Source organism: Chiloscyllium plagiosum, chromosome 43 (genome assembly GCF_004010195.1).
Source record: "Chiloscyllium plagiosum isolate BGI_BamShark_2017 chromosome 43, ASM401019v2, whole genome shotgun sequence".
NCBI classification, from domain to species: domain Eukaryota; kingdom Metazoa; phylum Chordata; class Chondrichthyes; order Orectolobiformes; family Hemiscylliidae; genus Chiloscyllium; species Chiloscyllium plagiosum.
In genome coordinates, this window is record NC_057752.1 from 8,754,387 (window position 1) to 8,778,444 (window position 24,058).

The 24,058-nt window shown below is 41.7% G+C and overlaps 1 protein-coding gene across 6 annotated transcripts in view; it reads right to left on the reverse strand.

Moving 5' to 3' along the window:
- Positions 1-21,099: 21,099 nt before the first annotated feature.
- tank (TRAF family member-associated NFKB activator) overlaps positions 21,100-24,058 on the reverse strand; it is a 64,712-nt gene continuing 61,753 nt past the window's right edge. For all 6 annotated transcript variants that reach the window (XR_006310007.1, XR_006310008.1, XR_006310006.1 and 3 more), the window contains 2 exons: positions 22,579-22,716; positions 21,100-21,971 (listed from right to left, as the gene is read on the reverse strand). The gene's annotated coding sequence lies outside the window, so the exon portion shown is untranslated. The remainder of the gene's footprint in view (positions 21,972-22,578; positions 22,717-24,058) is intronic.

Genomic DNA, 24,058 nt, shown 5'->3' on the forward strand with positions numbered 1-24,058 from the left:
GCTTCTCCTGGGAGCAGATACGGCGGAGGTGGAGGAATTGGGAATATGGGATGGCATTTTTGCAAGAGGTAGGGTGGGAAGAGGTGTAATCCAGGTAGCTGTGGGAGTCGGTGGGTTTGTAGAAAATGTCAGTGTCAAATCGGTCGTCACTAATGGAGATGAAGAGGTCCAGGATGGGGAGGGAGGTGTCAGAGATGGTCCAGGTAAATTTAAGGTCGGGGTGGAATGTGTTGGTGAAGTTGATGAATTGCTCAATCTCCTCGCGGGAGCACGAGGTGGCGCCAATGCAGTCATCAATGTAGCGGAGGAAGAGGTGGGGAGTGGTGCCGGTGTAATTACGGAAGATCAACTGCTCTACATAGCCAACAAAGAGACAGGCATAGCGGGGGCCCATACGTGTGCCCATGGCTACCCCTTTGGTCTGGAGGAAGTGGGAGGATTCAAAGGAGAAATTGTTAAGGGTGAGGACCAGTTTGGCCAAACGAATGAGTGTGTCGGTGGAAGGGTACTGTTGGGGACGTCTGGAGAGAAAAAAAACGGAGGGCTTGGAGGCCCTGGTCATGGCGGATGGAGGTGTAGAAGAATTGGATATCTATGGTGAAGATGAGGCGTTGGGGGCCGGGAAGCTGAACTGGTCCTCACCCTTAACTTCTCCTTCCAATTCTCCCACTTCTTCTAAACCAAAGGGGTAGCCCTGGGCACCAGCATGCCTGCCTCTACGTCGGGTACATGGAACAGTCCATCTTCCACAGCTACACCGGTACCATCCCCCACCTTTTCCTCTACTACACTGATGAATATAATCTGCACTACTTGTGCTCCCATGAGGAGGTTGAACAGTTCAATTTTACAAACCTTCCACCCTGACCTGAAATTCACCTGGACCATCTCAGAAACCTCCCTCCCCTTCCTGGACCTCTCCATCCGCGGAACCGTTGAACCATGGACATCTACTACAAACTCACCAGCTCCCACAGCTGCCTGGGCTACACCTCCCACCCTGCCGCCTGTAAAAATGCCATCTCTTATTCCCAACTCCTAACTCATCTGTTCCCAGGATGAGGAATTCCACCATAGAACATCCCAGATAGCTTCCTTCTTCAAAGACTGCAATTTCCCCTCATGTGATCGACAATGCCCTCCACTTCCTGCACCTCCGCCCTTAAACCCCACCCCTCCCAACACAACAAGGACAGATCCCCAAGTCCTCACCTTCCCCCCTCCAACTTCTGTGCATTGCATCATCCTCCGCCATCTACAAAAGCAGACCCCATCACCAAGGCTGTGTTTCCCTCCCCATCCCAAAGATGGGGAGAGACAGTTCCCTCCACAACTCTAGTCAGATCCACCCGCTCCCCCACCGGCCCACACCACTCCTGGCACCTTTCCCTGCCACTGCAGGAAGGGCGAAACCTGTGCCCACACCTCCTCTCTCACCTCCATCCAAGGCCCCCAAAAAGGATCCTTCCACATCCGACAGAAATTTACCTGCACTTCCAGTGTAATCTACTGTATCCGATGCAGTCTCCTCTACAATTGGGGAGACAGGACGCCTGCTTGCAGATCATTTCAGAGAACATCTCAGGGACACCTGTACAAAACAACCCTACTGCCCAGTGGCTGAATACTTCAACTCTCCCCTCCCACTCCACCAGGGACTTGCAGGTCCTGGGCCTCCACCAAACGCTTACCACCCGACGCCTGTAGGAAGAATGCCTCATATTCCACCTTGGGACCCTGCAGCCACACAGGATCAATGTGGATTTCATCAGTTTCCTCATTTCCCCACCTTATCCAGTCCCAAGTCTCCAACTCAGCACCGCCCTCTTGACCTGTCCCATCATCTTTCCAGTCTATCCGCTCTCAGACCTATCACCTCCAGCTACCTATTGCATTTTTAGCTACCCTCCCCCCTAGCCACACCGCCTCCCATTTATCTCAGCCCTCCGACCCACAAGCCTCATTCCTGATGAACGGCTTATGGCAGAAACATTGATTCCCCTACTCCTCAGATGCTGACTGACTGGCTGTGCTTTTCCAGCACCACACTTAAGGTGTAGATAAATGTATCACTCATTAAACAGTGTTCATTCATTTATGCTACATGACTGGCTATTTGATTCAAAGTTACAAATCACACAACACCAGGTTATAGTCCAACAGGTTTAATTGGAAACACTAGCTTTCAGAGCGTCGCTCCTTCATCAGGTAGTTGTCCTGATGACCTGATGAAGGAGCGACGCTCCGAAAGCTAAATGAAAGTCAAAAGGTGTTGTTCATCAAGTGCCTGTAGTTGCGAGGAAGGACAGTCACTATTTACTAGGGAATGTGACTCAAAAAAAAAGCACAATTGAAATACCAATGAGATAGTGAACTGATGTGAAATAACATCCTGGAAGATGGACTTAAGAGGACCTCTAACTTAGTCTAATCCTCCCTGTTTCAACATCAAGCTTTGGTCTTCCACCATAACAGCCGTCATGAAATCAATAATTGTTTCCTCAAAAGTGCTTATAGTGCAACAGCATTGCTGGAAGGACCTTATTCCAACAACAACCCACTTGTATCAGATCAAAGATACGCTCGAAGTTCATTTTTGGCTTTTTTGTTGTTCCCCCAAGCCATATTGAAACACAAGTAGGCACCTTTTTACTTTGAATGTAACATGAATGTCACTTAAAAATTTGGTTTGTTCAAAGCAAATTGTGAAACATAGAAAACAGGTGCAGGAGTAGGCTACGCAGCCCTTCAAGCCTGTTCCACCGTTCAATATAATCATGGCTGATCATCCAACTTAGTACCCTGTTCCCACATTTCCCCCCTACCCTTCAAATACCTTTTCATCCCTTTAGTTACAAGAAAGTGTTACATATGTACAAATTAAATCTAATAATTATGAACAGGGATGTAAAGTTACCATGCCAGTAATATACATGTAGATCATGTCTGTCATGCCATTTCTAATTTAGTCATAGAGCTTGGAGTTGAGTTCTCATTATTGGTTTTGCATGTACTTATCTGATACATAGGGATAAAACATTCCTCTATATGCCCAAAGTGAACAAACCCAGTCTCATTTTCCAATTAATGAAATCAATGCAAGGCATGAGAAATTTAAAAATTCATTAAGTAATGATTCATACCACAATAGCATTCAGAAACATATTTCTTACTTTGCAACAGGAGAATTTAGATACTAAAATGGAGTAGATACTTAGATCACATTTTGCCTGTGATCACCATCTGAGGCTTACAATTAATGAATGTCCATCACACTGAAATCATGTGACAAAAAAGCACCAAGGGGAAGCAAGTAACCAGCAGAAAAAGCACACAACCAAATCCCTCAAATGTTTTCAAATCTAACATTTGCACATCAGCAAATACCACAGAACCAAACTGGTTAATTTTTTCCCCACCTCTTATCTGCCATTTTTCTTCACTCAGCTAGAAATAACTGAGTGAAGTGCTTTAGAAATATACGCATGCATTTCTAAAATAAAGTAATGCCTAGAGCAGAATAATCTGTATTTATCTAAACAGGCAATGGGATCATAGTTCAAAATCTCATCCAAGACAATACCTCTGCCAATAAAACACTCAGCTTTGCACTAACACGTGAAAGTGTTCTTAAGCTTTGAAGTGATATTTGAACTACCACAAACTAACTCAGTCAGAAACACAGGTACTCAAAATGAACTATGTAGTCACTGTAGTTTTGAACATATTTGGGATTTAGAAGTTCAACAGTTGAAGGAGGAATGTTGAAGGTGCAGAGGAAGATGGGGAGATAGGGGATCAATGGAGCTAAGCTAGGAAGTTGTCAATAACAAAACATTTTCATTAAATAGATCACAAGTTCCCATTCACTTTCTCCAACAGAGAATTTTATTTTACTTAAGGGTACTGTTTCCATTTAATATCACTATTGAAACTCTGAACCTATTGGGAAATCTCTTCGAAAAAGCTTATCTGCAAATTGAAAATAATGGGCACGTAGGAACATTAAAAAGGTCCTTATAATAGCACAAGTGATTTTTAATAAAAACAATGCAATAATTAGCTGAAGTTTGATTCCCATCCTAGTCTCTGAAGTAATGATTTTTTTGTATTTCCTAAATCAACTTGGTCCAAGCTGTTATTATATACCTCTGGAGCAGGTGGCAAGCCTCTGGCTCAGAAGTAGGGACATTGCCACTGTGCTACCAGAGCACCTCATAAGATTAAGAAATAGGAGGTGCAGGTGGCCATGTGGCTTGACCTGATTAGCTGCTCTTGATGACAACTCCATCTCAAGAAGCATCCTAGTGAATCATTTTTGAACTGCCTTCAAGGTCAGTATGTCTTAAATATGGAGAATAAAACCCTACACAGTACTTCAGGTGCAGCCTCACCAACCTCCTGAAATTCTGTGACAAGACTTCCTTATTTTTAATCTCTAATCTACTGGCAATAAAGGCCAAAAATCATTTGACTTCTTAATTACTTGCTGCACCTCATGGTAACCTTTTCTGTTTCATATACCAGAACACCCAAACCCCTCTGTGCTACACTGTCTCTCCTTTTAAGGAACCAGTCTTTTGATTCTTTCTCCTAAAGTGAATGACCTCAATTTCCTACATTAAATACCATCGATCAAGTTTTTGCCACTCAACCTGTTTATCCCCTTGCAAGTTTTTCCAGACTGGAGGCCTGTGACCAGTGGAGTGCCACAAGGATCGGTGCTGGGTCCACTACTTTTTGTCATTTATATAAAATGACTTGGATGTGAGCATAAGAGGTATAGTTAGTAAGTTTGCAGATAACACTAAAATTGGAGGTGTAGTGGACAGCGAAGAAGGTTACCCAGGAGTTGGGAGGTCATGTTGCGGCTGTATAGGACATTGGTTAGGCCACTGTTAGAATATTGCGTGCAACTCTGGTCTTCTTCCTATCAGAAAGATGTTGAGAAACTTGCAAGGGTTCAGAAAAGATTTACAAGGATGTTGCCAGGGTTGGAGGATTTGAGCTATAGGGAGAGGTTGAATAGGCTGGGGCTATTTTCGCTGGAGCATCGGAGGCTGAGGGGTGACCTTGTAGAGGTTTATAAAATCATGGGGGGCATGGATAGGATAAATAGACAGAAGTCTTTTCCCTGGGGTGGGGGAGTCAAGAACTGGAGGGCATAGGTTTAGTGTGAGAGGGGAAAGATATAAAAGAGACCTAAGGGGCAACCTTTTCACGCAGAGGGTGGTATGTGTATGGAATGAGCTGCCAGTGGAGGCTGATACAATTGCAACATTTAAAAGGCCTGTCTGGATGGGTATATGAAAAGGAAGGGTTTGGAGGGATATGGGCCAGGTGCCGGCAGGTGGGACCAGATTGGGTTGGGATATCTGGTTAGCGTGGACAAGTTGGACCCATGGGTCTGTTTCCATGCTGTTCATCTCTGACTCTACATTCCTTATGTTCTCATAACATTCCCTTCAACCCATTTTTGTACAGTCAGCACGTGTGTATACACTACATTCTGCCCCTTCTTCAAAGTCATCAGTATGAATAATAAATAGGACTGGTGATAGTGAATGGTTTCCCTAGATCTTTTGCTGCTTCTGGCTGTGTCTGTGCCCAGGTGAGGATTTAGAAGGGGTTAGACGTTTAGCTAATAGAGTTGATTTTTGTTGACAGTTCAAAGTTGTTCACCTGTGGCAAAGATCTTTTTACTTATAATAATTGATGATCTGGTCAGTGTTCTCGGTTAACTGACATCTGATAGGCAAATTGGGGACTTTACATACTTTGATCAAAAGTATTTTTGTAATGTCTTCAGGAATAACAGGGCTTGATTTCCTAGTGAGGTGTAACAATATTCAAATTTGAATGATTTGTTCTAGCTAGGAACAAATATGGGATTTTAAAAAGTTTGAATTCTTTTGAGTATAGCTCCTTCAATACAGTTGCAAACAATCCACAGTTTAACATCAGGTCACTCAAGATTTTAATTCAGGTACAACCTCTACTGCATGGTAAAAGTTTAATAGTTGTTACTATGCATCATGAAAAATTGTCTTATCAAATTGCCTGTATGGTTTCAGTCTCAACAGCTCATTGATGCAGGGTTGGTGAGAAATGGAAAAACCAATGAATATTGGAGGAGCTCAAATAATCTTGGATCAAGCAGCGGTCAGTGAAATTCCCAACAACCCCCATGTCTTATTTCTTGACGAGCCTACAATGATACCAATAAACAAACATTCTTCACATAAAAAAGCATCCGTACAGACTTTGTATTGGCAGTTTATGCCTACCACTGGCAGCATTAAAATCAGGCTTAAAGCTCCCCCTATAGAGGGGGGATTTATTGCATTTATACAGTGCTTTTCACAAAGTGAAGTTAGTCCACAACACTTTACAACCTATTGTGATGGAAGGTATGTAATGTATTCCATTTTTGAAATGCAGATTGTTTCAAACTAAGGCAGATGGATGTGGGTTGGTGCTGTGAAGGTCCAATTTTTTTTTAAAACAAGTAGTAATTCTGAAGGTAACCTAAATGCATCAGTTCCAAGAAAACATGGCTACAGTCAAGTACCTGGCAAACCCCATGCAGTGTTAATGGAGAGGATGTTTATTATTTGTTTGCCTATCAATACTAAGTCATTAGTTTAGCTTTGATTACTCAACTAAACAATGTTCAGTTCTGAACAGAAGTTTCTCTGCAAGCAAGTGAACTAATCACTGTGGTAGTCCTGTTTTTTAGTTTGGAAGATTCACAAACCAAAAAATTTTGGGATAGACATTGAATTGAAAAGGCTTAGGCCATTAAAATTGGGAAAGATTTATGCCATCAAATTCTGAAAGGAGTCAAAATATCACAATTCAAAAAAAATAAACTGGACGGAGACAGTTAAGTATACTCTTGACTCTTAGGTTTATAACTTCTCTGGACAGGAGTCTAACAGATCATGCTGGTAAAGATGAAACTTGCATTATGATCTTTCTAACAAGTCTATATTTCTCACTTGTTTTTTCATTTGTATAATTAAAAACCTGAAGTTTAACAACATCTGCAAACTCATGTGAATATATTTCAGTGGCTAACCACCCCAAGTAACCAACTGCCAAAAATTAAAATATGGCTCATCAACAGGTTTTATTCTGGACTCATTCTGTAGTATGATGTGACTGGGATTATAATACAATTTTTTTTGAAGTGCAGTGGGACTGATTAGGGACAGTCAGCATGGCTTTGTACATGGGAAATCATGTCTCACGAACTTGATTGAGTTTTTTGTAGTAAAAAAGAGGATTGATGAGAGCAGGGCCGTGGACGTGATCGATATGGACTTAAGGTGTTTGACAAGGTTTCCCCATTGGACACTGGTTAGCAAGGTTAGATCTCATGGAATACAGGGAGAACTGTATCCATTTGGATATAGAACTGGCTCAAAGGTAGAAGACAGAGAATGGTGATGGTGGAAGGATGCTTTACAGACTGGAGGCCTGTGACCATCGGAGTGCCACAAGGATCGGCTCCACTACCTTTCAACATTTATAAGTGATTTAGATGTGAACACAGGATGTAAAGTTAATAAGTTTGCAGATGACACCAAAATTGGAGTTGTACTGGACAGCGACGAAGGTTACCTCAGTACAAGGGGGTCTCATCAGATAGGCCAATGGGCTGAGGAGTGGCAGATTGAGTTTAATTTCAGATAAATGAGAGGTGCTGCATTTTGGGAAAGCAAATCGTAACAAGACTTATACACTTAATGGTAAGGTCCTAGGGAGTGTTGCTGAACAAAGAGACCTTGGAGTGCAGGTTCATAGCTCCTTGAAAGTGGAGTCACAGGTAGACAGGATAGTGAAGGCAACGTTTGGCATGCTTTCCTTTATTGGTCAGAGTATTGAGTACAGGAGTTGGGAGGTCATGTTGTGGCTGTACAGGACATTGGTTTGGCCACTGTTGGAATACTGCATGCAATTCTGATGTTGTGAAACTTGAAAGGGTTCAGAAAAGATTTACAAGGACGTTGCCAGGGTTGGAGGATTTGAGCTACAGGGAGAGGCTGAGCAGGCTGGGGCTGTTGTCCCTGGAGCCAAGGCTGAGGGGTGACCATATAGAGGTTTATAAAATCATGAGGGGCATGGATAGGGTAAATAAACAAAGTCTTTTCCCTGGGGTGGGCGAGTCCAGAACTAGAGGGCATAGGTTTAGGGAGAGAGGGGAAAGATATAAAAAGGGACTTAAGGGACAACTTTTTCACGTAGAGGGTGGTGCATGTATGGAATGAGTTGCCAGAGGAAGTGGTGGAGGCTAATACAATAACAACATTTAAAAGGCATCTGGATGGGCATATGAATAGGAAAGGTTTCGAGGGATATGGGCCAAGTGCTGGCAACAGGACTAAATTAGGTTAGGATATCTGGTCGGCATGGACAGGTTGGACCAAAGGGTCTGTTTCCAAGCTGTACTTTGAGGACTCGAAATGCAGTAGCCAATTTATGTATAGTCATGCTCCACAAACAGTAATAGAATCATAACCAAATCAGTTTAGTGACATTGTTTGAGGGACAACTATTTATCAAGAAGCCAAGAAGAATCCCCATTATTTTCTTTGAGGACCACGGGCTCTTTCTGTATCTAGATATCGATGCATGTGTCACCCAGTAGTGTAGAGTCATAATGAGAAAGAAACCCAGTGTTACAATTGTGCTCTGCAGAGGTTGGTTTAGGGTGGTTGGTGGAGGAGGAGGAAAAAACCCTCAATCAGCAATGCTGTTCCAAATTGGTATTCAGTGATATCTTGCAGGATAGTGCATATACATGGATGTTACCAGAGGACAGTCAAGCTCAGCTGTGAGGATCTCCCCTTTTTGGGTTGCCTGCCACCACTCACTATGCGTTCTCTTGCTGGATTGCAGCAGGAATGCTGGAAAACTTGACAGAGGGAAAAGCCAGTCTCGCGGTCTGCTTTACACTTGATCTGACTTTGTTTTCCATGGACTTCAAAATGTCAAACAGGTTTCCAATTTTCTATTGTCCAATGTGTGGTGCCCAAGAGGAATTACCAACCCATTACCTAGAGTATGGAAAGAGAAAAGCTTCAATGAGCTAGGAGTGACGCTGAAAGGAGCAGAGGGGAACATTGAAGAGAGGTGGTGTGTTGAAGTGACTCAAAACCCAAAATTGAAGAAAACTTCCCAGCATGAGGAAATATAATGTAGGAGTGGCTTCATTTTAATAATCTAGCTAAAATTCACAGGTGTCAAAAACGTTACTTCACAAGATGACCCAGCATTCCTGTCAAACAGTCCCACACATTGAATATTCACTGTTCAATTAACTTTAAAAGCCACTGAGGCTTTGATCATAGTTTGCATGATTAAGCCTTTTATTGCATAACAACGTTATAACACTGTCCATGGCAAACTTTACAGTATGTCAATAGTTTAATGGCATGCAATCAGTAATTCTTACTTCATTTTTCCTTCAAGATTTATTAGAAGTTACCAATTCCCTCATTCTGCTGTTAAATTCTTCACCTTGGCTGGAAAACTGCACTCAGTCAGCTGGAGGGAGAGGGGATCTGACTACCCTAGGAATCTCCAATTTTCAATCTGATCTCAGTCACAGTGTATTATCCTTTGGGTAGCACAGTTCCTCTTCATGCCCATGAAGTGTTAAAGAGATAAGTTACATCATGGCACCTACTTCCATTGTCCATAAAAAGAAATGGGAAGAGTTTTAGTTTTCAATACAGATCCAGTCATCTCTGCTGGCTTTCATGGAAGTTGAAGTAAAGCGATGACAAAACACTTGCATTTTAAAATAGCAGGACAATAAGTCAGCAGGCATATCAATTTGTGATGTTATTTATCAATGTTAAGGAATTGAGGAGGAGTTGTAGTTAAGACTCAGTTTAAGTGTACAAGACAGTTATTTTAATTGCAAGGCATATTTTTCCTCTCTCCCCTCATAGGGGAGCATAGATCCATGGACAACAGCAGTGCTCCAATACTTCACATCTCAACAGGGTACTGTATCAACACAGCTAAGCCTGGTTAAACATGAGCTATGGTCAGATTCCAATCCAAATATTGCACAGTTTTGGGCACTACATCTTTGTAAAGTTATATTTGCTTTGGTGTGGGTGGGGGTGCAGTGCAGATTCATCAGAATAATACCACGGTTAAAGTGTTCGGTTATGGAACAAGTGGTATAAATTTGTGGTGTTGCACTGTCCAGAGCACAGAAAATTGAGAAGTGTTCTAATAGGTTTTTATGATAAAGGATACAGATAGTACATAGAGAGAAAAATCTCTCTCCACAGAGTAAACATAGGATATAATCTTAATAAGCGTGAAGCCAAACCACAGTGAAAGCAGGAAACTTGTACACAGGATCATGGAAATCTGAAATGCTCCCTTAAAGGCTTTAATGAAAGGGTTCAATTAGATTTTAAGACTGCAATTGATTGATGCACTTAGAATAAAAATCTAAGGCAAGGAAACAGGGTTAAGATACAGCTCAGCATGATTGAATGGAATCGCAAAACAGGCTCAAGGGTTGAAAGGTCTTCTCTTGTGTTCCTCATTTTATTTTACGTTTTGAAAAAAAAAAGCACATGTAAGAATCTGACCTGAACACCGTTTACAGCAAATGGTGGGACCAAAGAACAATCACATCACAAAGCCAGAAGGTTTCAGCAAATGAACCATGACGTTATGGAAGTGGGAATAGGCAATCTTGTGATGAAGCAGATAGGGAGATGCATGTTCAGTACTGGGCAGAGAGATTCATTATGAAGCAAGGTTGAGGTAGTTAGGGCTTTTCTCACTGGAGCAAAGGAGGATGAGAGGTGACTTGATAGAGTATAAGATGATGAGAGGTATAGTTAGAGTGGATAGCCAGAGACTTTTTCTGAGGCAAAAGTGGCTATCATGACGGGGCATAATTTTAAAGGTGATTGGAGGAAGGTTTGGGGAGATGTCAGAGGTCAGTTCTTTACACAGTGATGGGTGCGTGGAGTGGTAGCAGAGTCAGAGACATTAAGGACATTTAAGCGACTCTTGCGTAGGCACATAGATGGTAGTGAAATGAAGGGTATGTAGGTTAGTTTGATCTCAGGAGTAAGCTCAAAGGTTGGCACAACATCAAAGGCCAAAGGACCTGTACTGTGCTGTACGGTTTTATGCACTAAAACAGGAACATAACAGATGTGCATACAATCTACATATAAAATCAAGAAACTCGAGCAAAGGCAGTACATGCTAAATGACAATGGATTTTGATGTTTGGGATTTTTAAAAATAAAAACTGAAATCTATTTGATACCATTTAAGTTTTTCAATTCTCAAAAGGCACAACACTGAAAAGGGTACTGTGGGAGTAAACAGAAAGGGTAAATAAACAGATCTAGTCCAATGGAAACAACTTAAGTGGGGATCATTTGTGTTTACTATTTCTGATGAACTATAAAGAGGAATACAGAATCTTGCTAAATAAAAATTTTGTCCCCAATTCTGCATCTGAGATTATAGAATTCAATGTGGAAAGATCATGTCAGGCAATATCATTAATCTGCTGAGGCTTTGTTCTTGTGCTTACCTGAACCCCTCAATGTTACTGCCTTTTAAAAACACTCCAGACTATGTTTCCTTCTTTGTAACAATATTGTGAACCATTGTTTGCATTGCATTGAGCGTCGTGGGGGTGCCTATTAAGAGGGTGCCGCTGTGCTACGCAGTGCAGCCACTAGCCAGAACATGTGGCAGAAAGCCTCCAACAGCTGAATGTCATCTCACCACAAGAATTTGAGAATCTTAAAGACATTGCTATTTTCTGACTTGAGGTGCTAATTGTTAAACTTTTGAATTAAGAAATTACTTACCAAAACTACTTTTATGCAAAAATAAAATTCAGGACACATTTGGTATTTCATAACATAGGGGAGACAAACATTATGGACTCAGTGTAGGTCTTTCCCTCTTGCACTTAAACATGCATGATCTGGGCAAATTAAGCAGAGAGGAGGAGAAGTTTGATGGGGAGTAAAAGGATCAAACAAAATCCATACAATTTCCTACTGTTTATTTCAGGGAAGTGAAAGGTGCCCATTTCACCAGTGGTGCACGCATGTTTAAATTGTAACATTAAGTCTCTTGAGGCCACACAAGATCCTTTTGTTTGTAGGAGAAATAGTGATCATACAAAAATGATAGAGTCCTCAGAGCAACAGACTGGAATCTAAGATGGTCAAATTAGGATCTAACTTGACCTGAACGGTGAAGAAGCATTCAGATTGCCGAACAATCATTGAGGTTGACTTGCTGAACTTAAAGATGTTGAATGCCTGTCGGCATCTGCAGGTGACAAATAATCCTATTTTAAACACCTGGAGTACTTTCTCCATTGTCTCACACAATGAATTACTTCACAAATGGAATACAACTCACAAACAGACCTTGGTTAGTGTCTGCCTGCCACAAGCAATATCTGTTGGTGCTAGCTCATCCTAAATTCTCTTCCTGTCCACATAGGAAATACCTAGTTTCCAGATAGTCTAGATTAAAATGAGCTCAACATAAGGCACAGAACATATGGTGTGAACTCAAACTATTGTTTCCCCAAACTGAATGCAGATTTGAGTGAGTTTATTTTGTCTGGGCATTTAGAATATCTGCACTATTCTTTGAGTGTAAAAGGGTATGCATGATGAAAAGACAAATATTCCATGATGTTCTTCAATGATGAGTTGGAAGTTCCATAAATCAACATTTTGCACTCAACTACCACCAAGAAAGAGAAATAAACCAGATATTGATTTCACTGCTATTTGAAATATTAGGTATTGAGCAGAGTGGTTGCCACAAGTGCTTGCATAATCACAACTGACAACGCACTTCAATCAATGAGAAATGGCCTGGGACCCCTGGAGTTATGCAGCAAGCCACTGTGGGATACGTAATTAAGTTGGCTAGATTCAACAATATTTAGAAGCCGATGTCTACAGTGCTAGTTCTGCCATCTGAGGTCTTGAAATTTAATCGGAGTTCGTGTTCGGTCTTAGCCTACCCATGGATTTGGTCATTAATATAGAATATTTGGTCATAATTTAAGCTATTTAACATACACATCAAAAAGTCAAAAGTTTAAAATAGGACTTTGAAATATTTACACTAGTTATTGTTAGGTGATTATTATAAGTACTTGCCTATTCATAATGGCTAAGTAGTAGTTTGGGAGCACTTTGCATGCCTATTTTCTTCTAAGAAATTGTGTACTGACCTGATCCATTAGAAGAGGAATGTATCGTAATAATCATTACAGTGGTACTATTACCTTCCAAGCAGCCTTAAGGTTGGAAAGAGAGGTTTAAAATCGGAAAATCAACCCAAAAAAGGCGGTGAATGCTGGGACAATTGAAGATTAAAGTCTAAGATCAATATATTTTTGATGACTACCCCTCAGGAGAAATAATTGGTCAGGTGAACACTTCAGCCCAGAGAGACATCAATGAACAACTTAGAGGACATATTAGGAGTGACAACGACAAATCAATACATCAAAAAGCTAGATACAAGGAGGCAAAAATTCTAGAATCACTGCAACATCCAGCTGGTTCTTAAATGAGGAGCTTTAATATATTCCTGCGTAGAAAAGAGATGGGCTGAATGACCTTTTTGCTTTTTGTAAAAAGTGGCCTGCACTCATTGTCAGAGCTTACATACCAAAAATAGTGTCATTTAAGTAAACTACTGGAACAGAGACTGTACCCAGACTATGAACTCACCCGTTTTGGTGGTGGATGTGTAGAAGGGGTGGCACAAACTCAATGGAATGAGAGAGGAGATTTAAAGCCTGTGATCAAATCTCAGGATTGTTCCAACTGCTCAAGATTGAGCGCTTCGCCTGATCCTTCAATTTTAGTTCTGCCTTAAAGCTCATTTCCAGCCATCTGCTACTCTTAATGAAATATAAAGAATTTAAGTTCTAACTATACACTGGTAGTTATAGACCAGTGAGCTTTACTTGAGTTGTGGGTAAAGTGTTAGAAAAAGTTATAAGAGATAGGATTTATAATCAGCTAGAGGGGAATAAGTTGATTAGGGATAGTCACTGTTTTGTAAAGGGTAGCTCATGCCTTACAAATCTTACTGATTCCTTTGAGATGGTGACCAAACAGGTGGATGAGGGTAAAGCAGTTGATGTGGCATATATATAGATTTCAGTAAGGCTTTTGATAAGGTTCCAAGGTAGGCTATTGCACGAAGTACGGAGGCATGGGATTGAGGGTGATTTAGCGGTTTGGATCAGAAATTGGCTAGCTGAAAGACGACAAGGTGATGGTTGATGGGAAATGTTCATCCTGGAGTTCAGCTACTAGGGGTGTACCGCAAGGATCTGTTGTTTTGGGGCCACTGCTGTTTGTCATTTTTATGAAATGACCTGGATGAGTGCATAGAAGGATGGATTAGTAATTTGTAGATAACATTAAAGGTTGGTGGAGTTGTGGATAGTGCCAAAGGCTGTTGCAGGTAACAGAGGGACATAGGTAAGCTGCAGAGCCGGGCTAAGAGATGGCAAATTGAGTTTAATGTGGGTAAGTGTGAGATGATTCCCTTTGGAAGGAGCAACATCAATGCAGAGTACTGGGCTAATTGTAGATTGTTGGTAGTGTGGATGAGCAGAGAGATCTCAGTGTCCATGTACATAGATCCCTGAAAGTTGCCACCCAGGCTGATAGGGTTGTTAAGGCACACGGTGTGTTAGCTTTTATTGGGAGAGGGATTGAGTTTCAGAGCCACAAGGTTATGCTTCAGCTGTACAAAACTCTGGTGCGGTCACACTTGGAGTATTGCGTACAGTTCTGGTCACCGCATTATAGGAAGGATGTGGAAGCTTTGGAAAGGGTTCAGAGGCGATTTACTAGGATGTTGCCTGGTATGGAGGGAAGGTCTTAAAGGCCGAGGGACTTGAGGCTGTTCTCATTAGAGAGAAGGTTGAGAGGTGACTTAATCAAGACGTATTCAGAGGGTTAGATAGGGTGGACAGATAGCCTTTTTCCTCAGATGGTGTAGCTAGCACAAGGGGACGGTTTTAAGAGGTGATAGATATAGGACAGATGTCAGAGGTAGTTTCTTTACTCAGTAGTAGGGGCAGAATGCACTGCCTGCAACAGTAGTAGATTCGCTAACTTTATGGGCATTTAAATGATCATTGGATAAACATATGGATGATAATGGAATAGTGTGGGATAGATAGGTCAGAGTAACAATCTGAAGCCTATGGAACCGTCGAGGGCTGAAAGGGCCTGTACTGCGCTTTTAATGTTCTATGTTCACCAACCCCTTCTCCTTGGTTGTTTTCTTTTGAGATGGCAGCGCAAAGATAAAAAAGGCAAAGAGATTTAAAATCTTCTAGTGCTGAAACAAGATAAAATTCCTCACACAAATGATTAAAGACCAAATAACAGGAATAAAGTCAGTCAGCCATTAACATGGCTAGAGCTAAGAGATTCTGGAGATTTTCCCCCAACTGCCTCCAACCTTATAGTCTCCCAACCCCGATCAGCTCATTCCGAAAATCCATAAAATCCACAAACCAGACTGCCCCAGTAGGCTCATCGTGTTCCTGCCCTACCAAGATCAGTTCCTCCTATCTTGATTCCATCCTCACCACTTGTCCAGAGCCTGCCCACCCACATCTGTGATTCCTCTAATGCCTCCACCATATTGACAATTTCCAGTTTCCTGGCCCTGTCTCCTGTTCACCATGGATGTCCTCTATACCTCCATCTCCCACCAGGATGGTCTGAGAGCTCTCGGCTTCTTCCTAGACCACAGGCCTAAACAATCACCATCCACCGCCACTCTCCTCTGTTTGGCTGAATCTGTTCTTACTGAGCAATTTCTCTTTAATTCATCTCACTTCGGCCAAGTCAAAGAAGTGGCTATGGCTACCCACATGGTAGCAGTTATGCCTGCCCCTTTATGGGGTATGTGGAACAATCCTTGTTCCAGTCCTACACTGCACATCTACCTCCCCCGACCCCACTTCACAACTCTTCAGTACATCAATGGTTGTTTCAGTGCTGCTTCATATTCCTCCCTGGAACTTGAAAAAAAGTGTTCTTTTTGCCTCCAATTTCCACATCATCCATTTACAACACTTCCTTTCCTTGACCTCTCCATCAAGAAATAAACTGCCCACTACTATCCACCACAAAGCCACAGACTCCCAAAGCTGCCTTCACGACAGCTCTTCCCACCCCACACCCTGCAACGATGCTATCCCATTCTCCCAGTTCCTTCGCCTACGTCATATCTGTTCAGACAATGCCACCTTCCAAAACAGCATTTCCAACATGGCTTCCTTCTTCCATTACAGTGGTTTCCTGCCCACTATGGTTGACAGGGCCCTCAAACATATCCGATCTATCACCCATGCTTCCGTCCTTGGCCTTTCCCATCACTCAACAGCATGATCAGGTCCCCCTTGCCCTCACTTTTCACCCAACCAGCCTCTGCATTCAAAGGCTCATTTCTCACCATTTCAGGCAACTCCAGCAGAACACCACCTCTAAACACATCTTCCCCTCACTCCCCCATCTGCATTTCACAGGGATTGATCCCTCTGGGAGGCACTAGTCCATTCATCAACCACCAACACAACCACCCCCTTCCCACGTAACTGCAGAAAGTGCAACACCTGCCCTTCACCTCCTCCCTGCTCATCATCCAACAGCCGAAAAACAGTCTTTTCAGGTGAAGCAGCATTTCACCTGCACTACCTCCAATCTTATTGTATTCGCTGAACCCAGTGTGGCCTACTCTACATTGGAGAAACTAAATGCAGACTGGGCGAGCGCTTTGCAGAACACCTCTGGTCCATGCGCAAGCATGACCCCAACTTTCCCATATTGTAACAGTCATTTTAATACAGCATCCTGCTTGCCATGCCTACTTGTTTGTCCTTGGCATGCTGCAATGCTCCAGTGAATCACAGCGCAAACTAGAAGAGCAACAGCTCATGTTCAGACTGGGCAGTTTACAACCTCATTCATGATGAAGGGCTTTTGCCAGAAATGTCGGCTGTCCTGCTCTTCAGGTGTTGCCTGACCTGCTGTCGAGAATCCAGAAGTATATTCCTGTCAGGGTGAAAAGGAAAGGCCTGGTAGGTATTGGGAATGCTGGATGACAAAAGAAATTGAGGGTTTGGTTAAGAAAAAGAAGGAAACATATGTAAGGTATAGGCAGGATAGATCAAGGGAATCCTTAGAGTATAAAGGCAGTAGGAGTATACTTAAGAGGGAAATCAGGAGGGCAAAAATGGGACATGAGATAACTTTGGTAAATAGAATTAAGGAGAATCCAAAGGGTTTTTACAAATACATTAAGGACGAAAGGGTAACTAGGGAGAGAATAGGGCCCCTCAAAGATCAACAAGGCAGCCTTTGTGTGGATTCACAGAAAATGGGGGAGATACGAAATGAGTATTTTGCATCAGTATTTACTGTGGAAAAGGATCTAGACTGTAGGGAAATAGATGGTGACATCTTCCAAAATGTCCAGATTACAGAGGAGGAAGTGTTGGATGTCTTGAAATGAGTAAAGGTGGATAAATCCCAGGACCTGATCAGGTGCACCCGAGAACTGTTGGAAGCTAGGGAAGTGATTGCTGGGCCTCTTGCTGAGATATTTGTGTCATCGATAGTCACAGGTGAAGTGCCGGAAGACTGGAGGTTGGCAAACGTGGTGCCACTGTTCAAGAAGGGTGGTAAGGACAAGCCAGGGAACTATAGACCGGTGAGCCTGACGTCGGTGGTGGGCAAGTTGTTGGGGGGAATCCTGAGGGACAGGATGTACATGTATTTGGAAAGGCAAGGACTGATTAGGGATAGTCAACATAGATGTGTTGTCCCAGTCGAAATGGTGTTTTTTTTCATCAGTGTGTAGGGCTACGAGGGAGAGAGAGGGTAGTGTCTTTTTGTGGCTAGCTGGTGTTCATGTATCCTGGTGGCTAACTTTCTTCCTGTTTGTCCTACGTAGTGTTTGTGGCAGTCCTTGCATGGAATTTTGTCGGTGACGTTGGTTTTGTGCAAGGACTGATTAAGGACAGTCAGCATGGCTTTGTGAGTGGGAAATCATGTCTCACAAATCTGGTTGAGTTTGTTGAAGTAAAAAAAGAGGATTGATGAGGGCAGAGCAGTAGATGTGATCTATATTTTTGTCGGTGACGTTGGTTTTGTGCAAGGACTGATTAAGGACAGTCAGCATGGCTTTGTGAGTGGGAAATCATGTCTCTCACAGAATAAAGGGAGAACTAGCCATTTGGATACAGAACTGGCTCAAAGGTAGAAGACAGAGGGTGGTGGTGGAGGGTTGTTTTTCAGACTGGAGGCCTGTTACCAGTGGAGTGCCACGAGGATTGGTGCTGGATCCTCTACTTTTTGCCATAAATGATTTAGATGCGAGCATAAGAGGTAGAGTTAGTAAGTTTGCAGATGACACCAAAATTGGAGGTGTAGTGGACAGCGTACAACAGGATCTTGACCAGATGGGCCAATGCAAGGTGCTGCAGTTTGGGAAGGCAAATCTTAGCAGGATTTATACACTAAATTGTAAGGTCCTAGGGAGTGTTGCTGAACAAAGACCTCGCAGTGCAGGTTCATAGCTCCTTGAAGGTGGAGTTGCAGGTAGATAGGATAGTGAAGGTGGTGTTTGGTATGCTTTCCTTTATTGGTCAGAGTATTGATTACAGGAGTTGGGAGGGTATGTTGCGGCTGTACAGGACATTGGTTAGGCCACTGTTGGAATACTGCGTGCAATTCTGGTCTCCTTCCTATCAAAAAGATGTTGTGAAACTTGAAAGGGTTCAGAAAAGATTTACAAGGATGTTGACAGGATTGGAGGATTTGAGTTATAGGGAGGCGCTGAACAGGCTGGGACTGTTTTACCTGGAGTGTCAGAGGCCGAGGGGTGACTTTATAGAGGTTTACAAAATGATGGGGGGTATGGATAGCTTAAATAGGCAAAGTCTTTTCCCTGGGGTGGGGGAGTCCAGAACTAGAGGGCATAGGTTTAGGGTGAGGGGAAAGATATAAAAGAGACCAAAGGGGCAACGTTTTCATGCAGAAGGTGGTATGTGTATGGAACGAGCTGCCAGAGGAAGTGGTGGAGGCTGGTACAATTGCAAATTTAAAAGGCATCTGGATGAGTATATGAATAGGAAGGGTTTGGAGGGATATGGGTCAGGTGCTGGCAAGTGGGACTAGATTGGGATATCTGGTCGGCATGGATGAGTTGGACAGAAGGGTCTGTTTCTATGCTGTACATCTCTTTGACTCTATGCTGTGCTTTTTCAGCATCACAGTTTTGATGATAATCTCCAGCATCTGCAGTCCTCACTTTCTCAGAGTTGATTACAGCCTTCTGGGCTCAATATGGAATTCAATGCCTTCAAACTGTGAACCCACTCCTTTCCCTTGTTTAGCTTTGTTTGTTACATTCTAACACCCTCTTTCTTTCTCCCCCTCCCCCTCCACCCCAGTAGGACTGTCTGTTCTTTCCAGTCTGGCAGGTAGACCCACCATTGTTCTGTCATTCTCACATTCTGATCAGTTATTCTCCACCAGCACTCCAACACATTCCCCCACTATTACACAAGTGCTGCCCCCTCCACTCTTCACATCAGCTGTGATAATGAGTTATCTAGACTGGAAATGGTAGCTTGCTCTCCATGGACGTTGCCTGACCCACTGATGTCCAGCATTTTTTGCTTTTATTTCAGTTTCCAGCATCTGCAGTAATTTGCTCCTAAAGTGAATCTTGTTTGGATTACTAAACAAAATAGGGAAAGTGGCACCTGTAAATTAGATAGCGAGTCAAATTAACCAGAAGAATTTGAAAGCTACAAGTCCCCCCCAAAAAAAAGTATCTCAAGTTGAGAAGCAATTCACAACAACTTGCATTTACATAGTGCATTTAACATTATAAAACATTCCAATGATCAATAAATCAGAACAAATGCTGGACAAGGAGATGAAAAACTTTTTTTGCTACTAATGAATAGACATGTATGAAGGGGAAATTAAAACCCCAAAATTCAAAAATGGATGTCAGAATTGAACATGACTAAAAAGATGAAAACCAAGTCAGTCATTGAGTGTTGCACTGTCACGTATTAGCCCGCAGGATAAAAGGTATTTTAAATATTACGAGGCAACTTAAAAAGGAGTTTCAGTGTGAGAAGGTAGTCAGCATTAAGCATCTTTGCTTATTTGGTGGCACTAGTTAGAGCAGAAAGAGGAGTTCCAAGAATAAAACGATCTGGGGAAGATGAACTTTTGTCAAAATCATGCATTTTGATGTTTTTGCATCTGACTGTTTTTCACCTGTCTTTGCTGAAACGTCACAAATCTTATTCTGGCAAAGTTTAGTTTTCAACAAAAAAAAATTGAATTGAAACACCTATTGAAGGGACAGAAGAGCTTCAATATCCATGTCAGATTTCAATAAACTCACCAATGCAAATAACAGACTGGTCTGCCAGTGCAAACAGGAAGCCTAAACAATCAGATGTAAAAGAATCTGAAATCTCATGTTAAAAAAAAAGAATAAGTGCGATGACTACCAAAGATGACAATTAGAAATTATCCTGGTCTGTTGTGGATCTCATTTAAGATCTGGGACAGAACAGATTGCGTGTCATTGGCTGCATATTGACTCACTACCAGCAGTACAGAGGCACCATTTTATACAGAATATTTTCATTGCAACATTCCAATGCAAATCGAGTCATGTATCAAATCATGAAAAAAATAGGGGCTTCCAAACCACTTTCTCTTCAAAACAGCATCACCTTTCCTTCCCAGTTGTTGAGAGTTGGCATTTACAGCAGTCAGCAATGTAGTGAAATCAAAAACCCTAGACGAAGCAGCATCTTTAAGAGCATGCACGCTGTCACACTAAGGTCAGAGCTCTCCTGTCCAAATAAATTGCGCATTCAATAACTTACACCATTCAAAATATTAGGATATATAGACAGATGTTGATCCATAAAAATGTAGAATAACCACAAGCGAATGAGTAGGAAAAACTTGGTATCTAATTAAATTACAATTTTGAGGAAAAGCCGCGAAATTAAAGCATCTGAAAACATGATGATACGGGATGGCACTGTTTGATAACATTTTATTAAAATATTCATGTTGCAGCAGATATCAAAACTCGAAGCAATAAAAATTCTTCAGTCGGACTGACATCGCTGACATGTTCTTGGCCCAGGATTCATCCTCGTCGCCTTCAAGGTTAAGCTGTTAATGTGCAAGCACTAGTGTTCGTCCACCTCATCTCCCTTTCCCTCGATTTACTGTTCTAAGCCTTTTATCCGGAGTAGCCGCCGGTACTCAGGAACGCAGAACATGCACGCAACACACATGACAGAAATATTAAAATGTCACTGCCGCATTGACTGGAATAGTTTTACCTTCACAATGAGGAATGAAAAATATCTTCAGAGAACGCACACAAGAGCCAACGGAAGCAATCAAATATTAAACATCGTTCATCACATTTTGGAAATAAATTTAATTAACTACAGTCAATCCTACCATTTATGAACATTTTTTAAAAAGTGAAATATTTAACGTTAAATGAAGAAACACACGCACATCAGACGCTCCAAAGGTCAGGCACGGTACCTGGTAACTGAGGGCACACTCAGATTCCTGGCTCCCAGCTGGCATGGTTGCTGCTCACAGAAACGCTGCCGATCTTCACTGCTGACTGAAGCTGCAAGCGGTCAGACGGACAATTGCGGCCGGGAGGGTCGGAGCGCGTGCTCAGTATAGCCCCCTTACACAGCGCGCGCGCTCCTTACTCGTTCCACCAGCGACACACGCAGCGCGAGTAGCATCAGCACCAGCCTTATAACTTCCCTGAGTGGTTAACCGGCTAGGGGAGTCTGCCAATCACCATCGTTCATCCTTTAATATGTGCACAGGGGAGGGTTGATGGAGAAAAGCAGAGTGTATTTGAGTGATCATCCATCTTCGGTCAAAGTTTTTTTTAAACAAATTGCAGCTGTTGTATTAGTTTTTTTAAAAAAAATACATCTAAATTTAATCTCATTATCAAGTCCATCGTTTTATAAAACAAAGAACCGTAGATGCTAGAAATCTGAAACAAAAACAGAAAGTGCTGGGAAAACTCAGCAGGTCTGGCAGCATTTGTGGAGAGAAACAGAGTTACGTTTTGACGCTTCATCAAAACTTCTTTAGGGTTACTGGACCTGAAACATTAATCCTGTTTCTCTCTCCACAGATGCCGCCAGATCTGCTGAGTTACTGCAGCAACTTCTGTTTTTGTTTCGTCATTTTATAACCTAAATGTTTAAGACATTTCAACCTGATCGAAGCATTGTGTTTTGCAAATAGAATCATGTCATAGAAAGAGACAAGGATCACTGACAGGAAGCTAGTCAACTCACCCAGTACACACCAAGTTTTTTTCAAGAACTACTCAGTATCTCACTTTTTATTTTGCACTGTAGGTGTCTATCAATTCTCTTCTGAAGGCCTTAATTGTACCTACCTTCACTACACTTTCATTTCACATCCAAATCACTCGCTCTTATTTTTAAAAATCCTCATGTCCATGGTTCTTTGGCCATTCAAGTTACATTGGTGTCTTCTGGTTTTCAATCCTTCTGCCAATGCAGAATTTCTCCCTCTGGAAGTATGTAAGTAAATGCAATTGTATAATGTAGTGCAGGTAGATTGAACTGTCAAGCAACTTTATAAATACACAAAATAATAATGGAATAAACCTCATCATCATGTCAGTTGTATGTAAGACAATATTCTACTGACACTTCTTCCCTAAAAACAGAAACTGTCAAATATTTATTAAATTGAAACATAGTGGCCCAAAATCATATAAAAAACAACCCTTTATTACACCTAAACCTTACCAAAATGTTCAAACCTAAATAAAGTAAATATCACACTGCTTTGGGGTTGAGTCTTTGCATCCTGTATGATTGTCTTGGTATTCTCACCCATACCATAAACTGTTCTCAGGGAAGGAATGATCTATTTCTTTTAACTGCATCACTGAAGATCAGATATTTTAGCAACTTATTACCTCCCGTTGTATGCCCCAAGTGAATGCAATACATTTTCTTCAAAATAAGGGGGAGATGCAATGGCGGAAGCTGTGACAGGAGGCAGTGTCCATTAAAATTAAATTAACTTCCAGATTCTTCAGCAGTATATTACATTTTCCATATGTCAAATTGAGAAAGGGCCAAGATCTATGGTGCAGGACATAATCAAATTTGAAAACAGGAAAAGATAAAATAAATCAGCAGTTGAGTGGCACTAAATTTGGATTTTAAAAATCATGTACACTTTGGAAGGATGGGAAGGCTGCAACATGTAAGCAGTTTTGAAACATGTGAGGCATTCTGTTACCTGAAGTTGCATTGGTTTATTTCCAAGGATAACATTCAGCTTTATGTTATTGTCTCAAGTGGTCAATAAGATGAAGTCTATCTTATTACATTCAGACATGATTGAAATAAGTGGCATTGTTTGCCTCAAGTGATTTCAGAACATAGTTTTGCTGACTTTCAATGTGACCCTTCAAATTGTTGCAACACCCACCAGACCTTTGGCTAATTGGTTCCTAAATCTAGTTTAATTTTCACATTATAAAAGGAAAGTAGGCCTGAAATGCCAGTGTAGCATATAAGCACACAAACATTTAACATTACTTCCATTTAAAATTCCTTCCTTTCCTATCCTAAGAGGTTTTAGCTGATGTAAACATAAATTGATCAAGTTCTCCTTTAAAGCAAATAAATTAACTTGATAAAAGTAAACCAGATCAGAAATTTAGACAATCATTCATACCCTAATATTGCATGGCATAATGTCAGGTCCAACATTCCTTAATTGGCATTGTTGACAATGTAATCACTAACATTGGGATGACTGTCAGTAAAATTACAAAAAGCACTACACATAGACTCTTAGTTTCCAACTGTTGAGCACACAGCTGTCCTTAACTC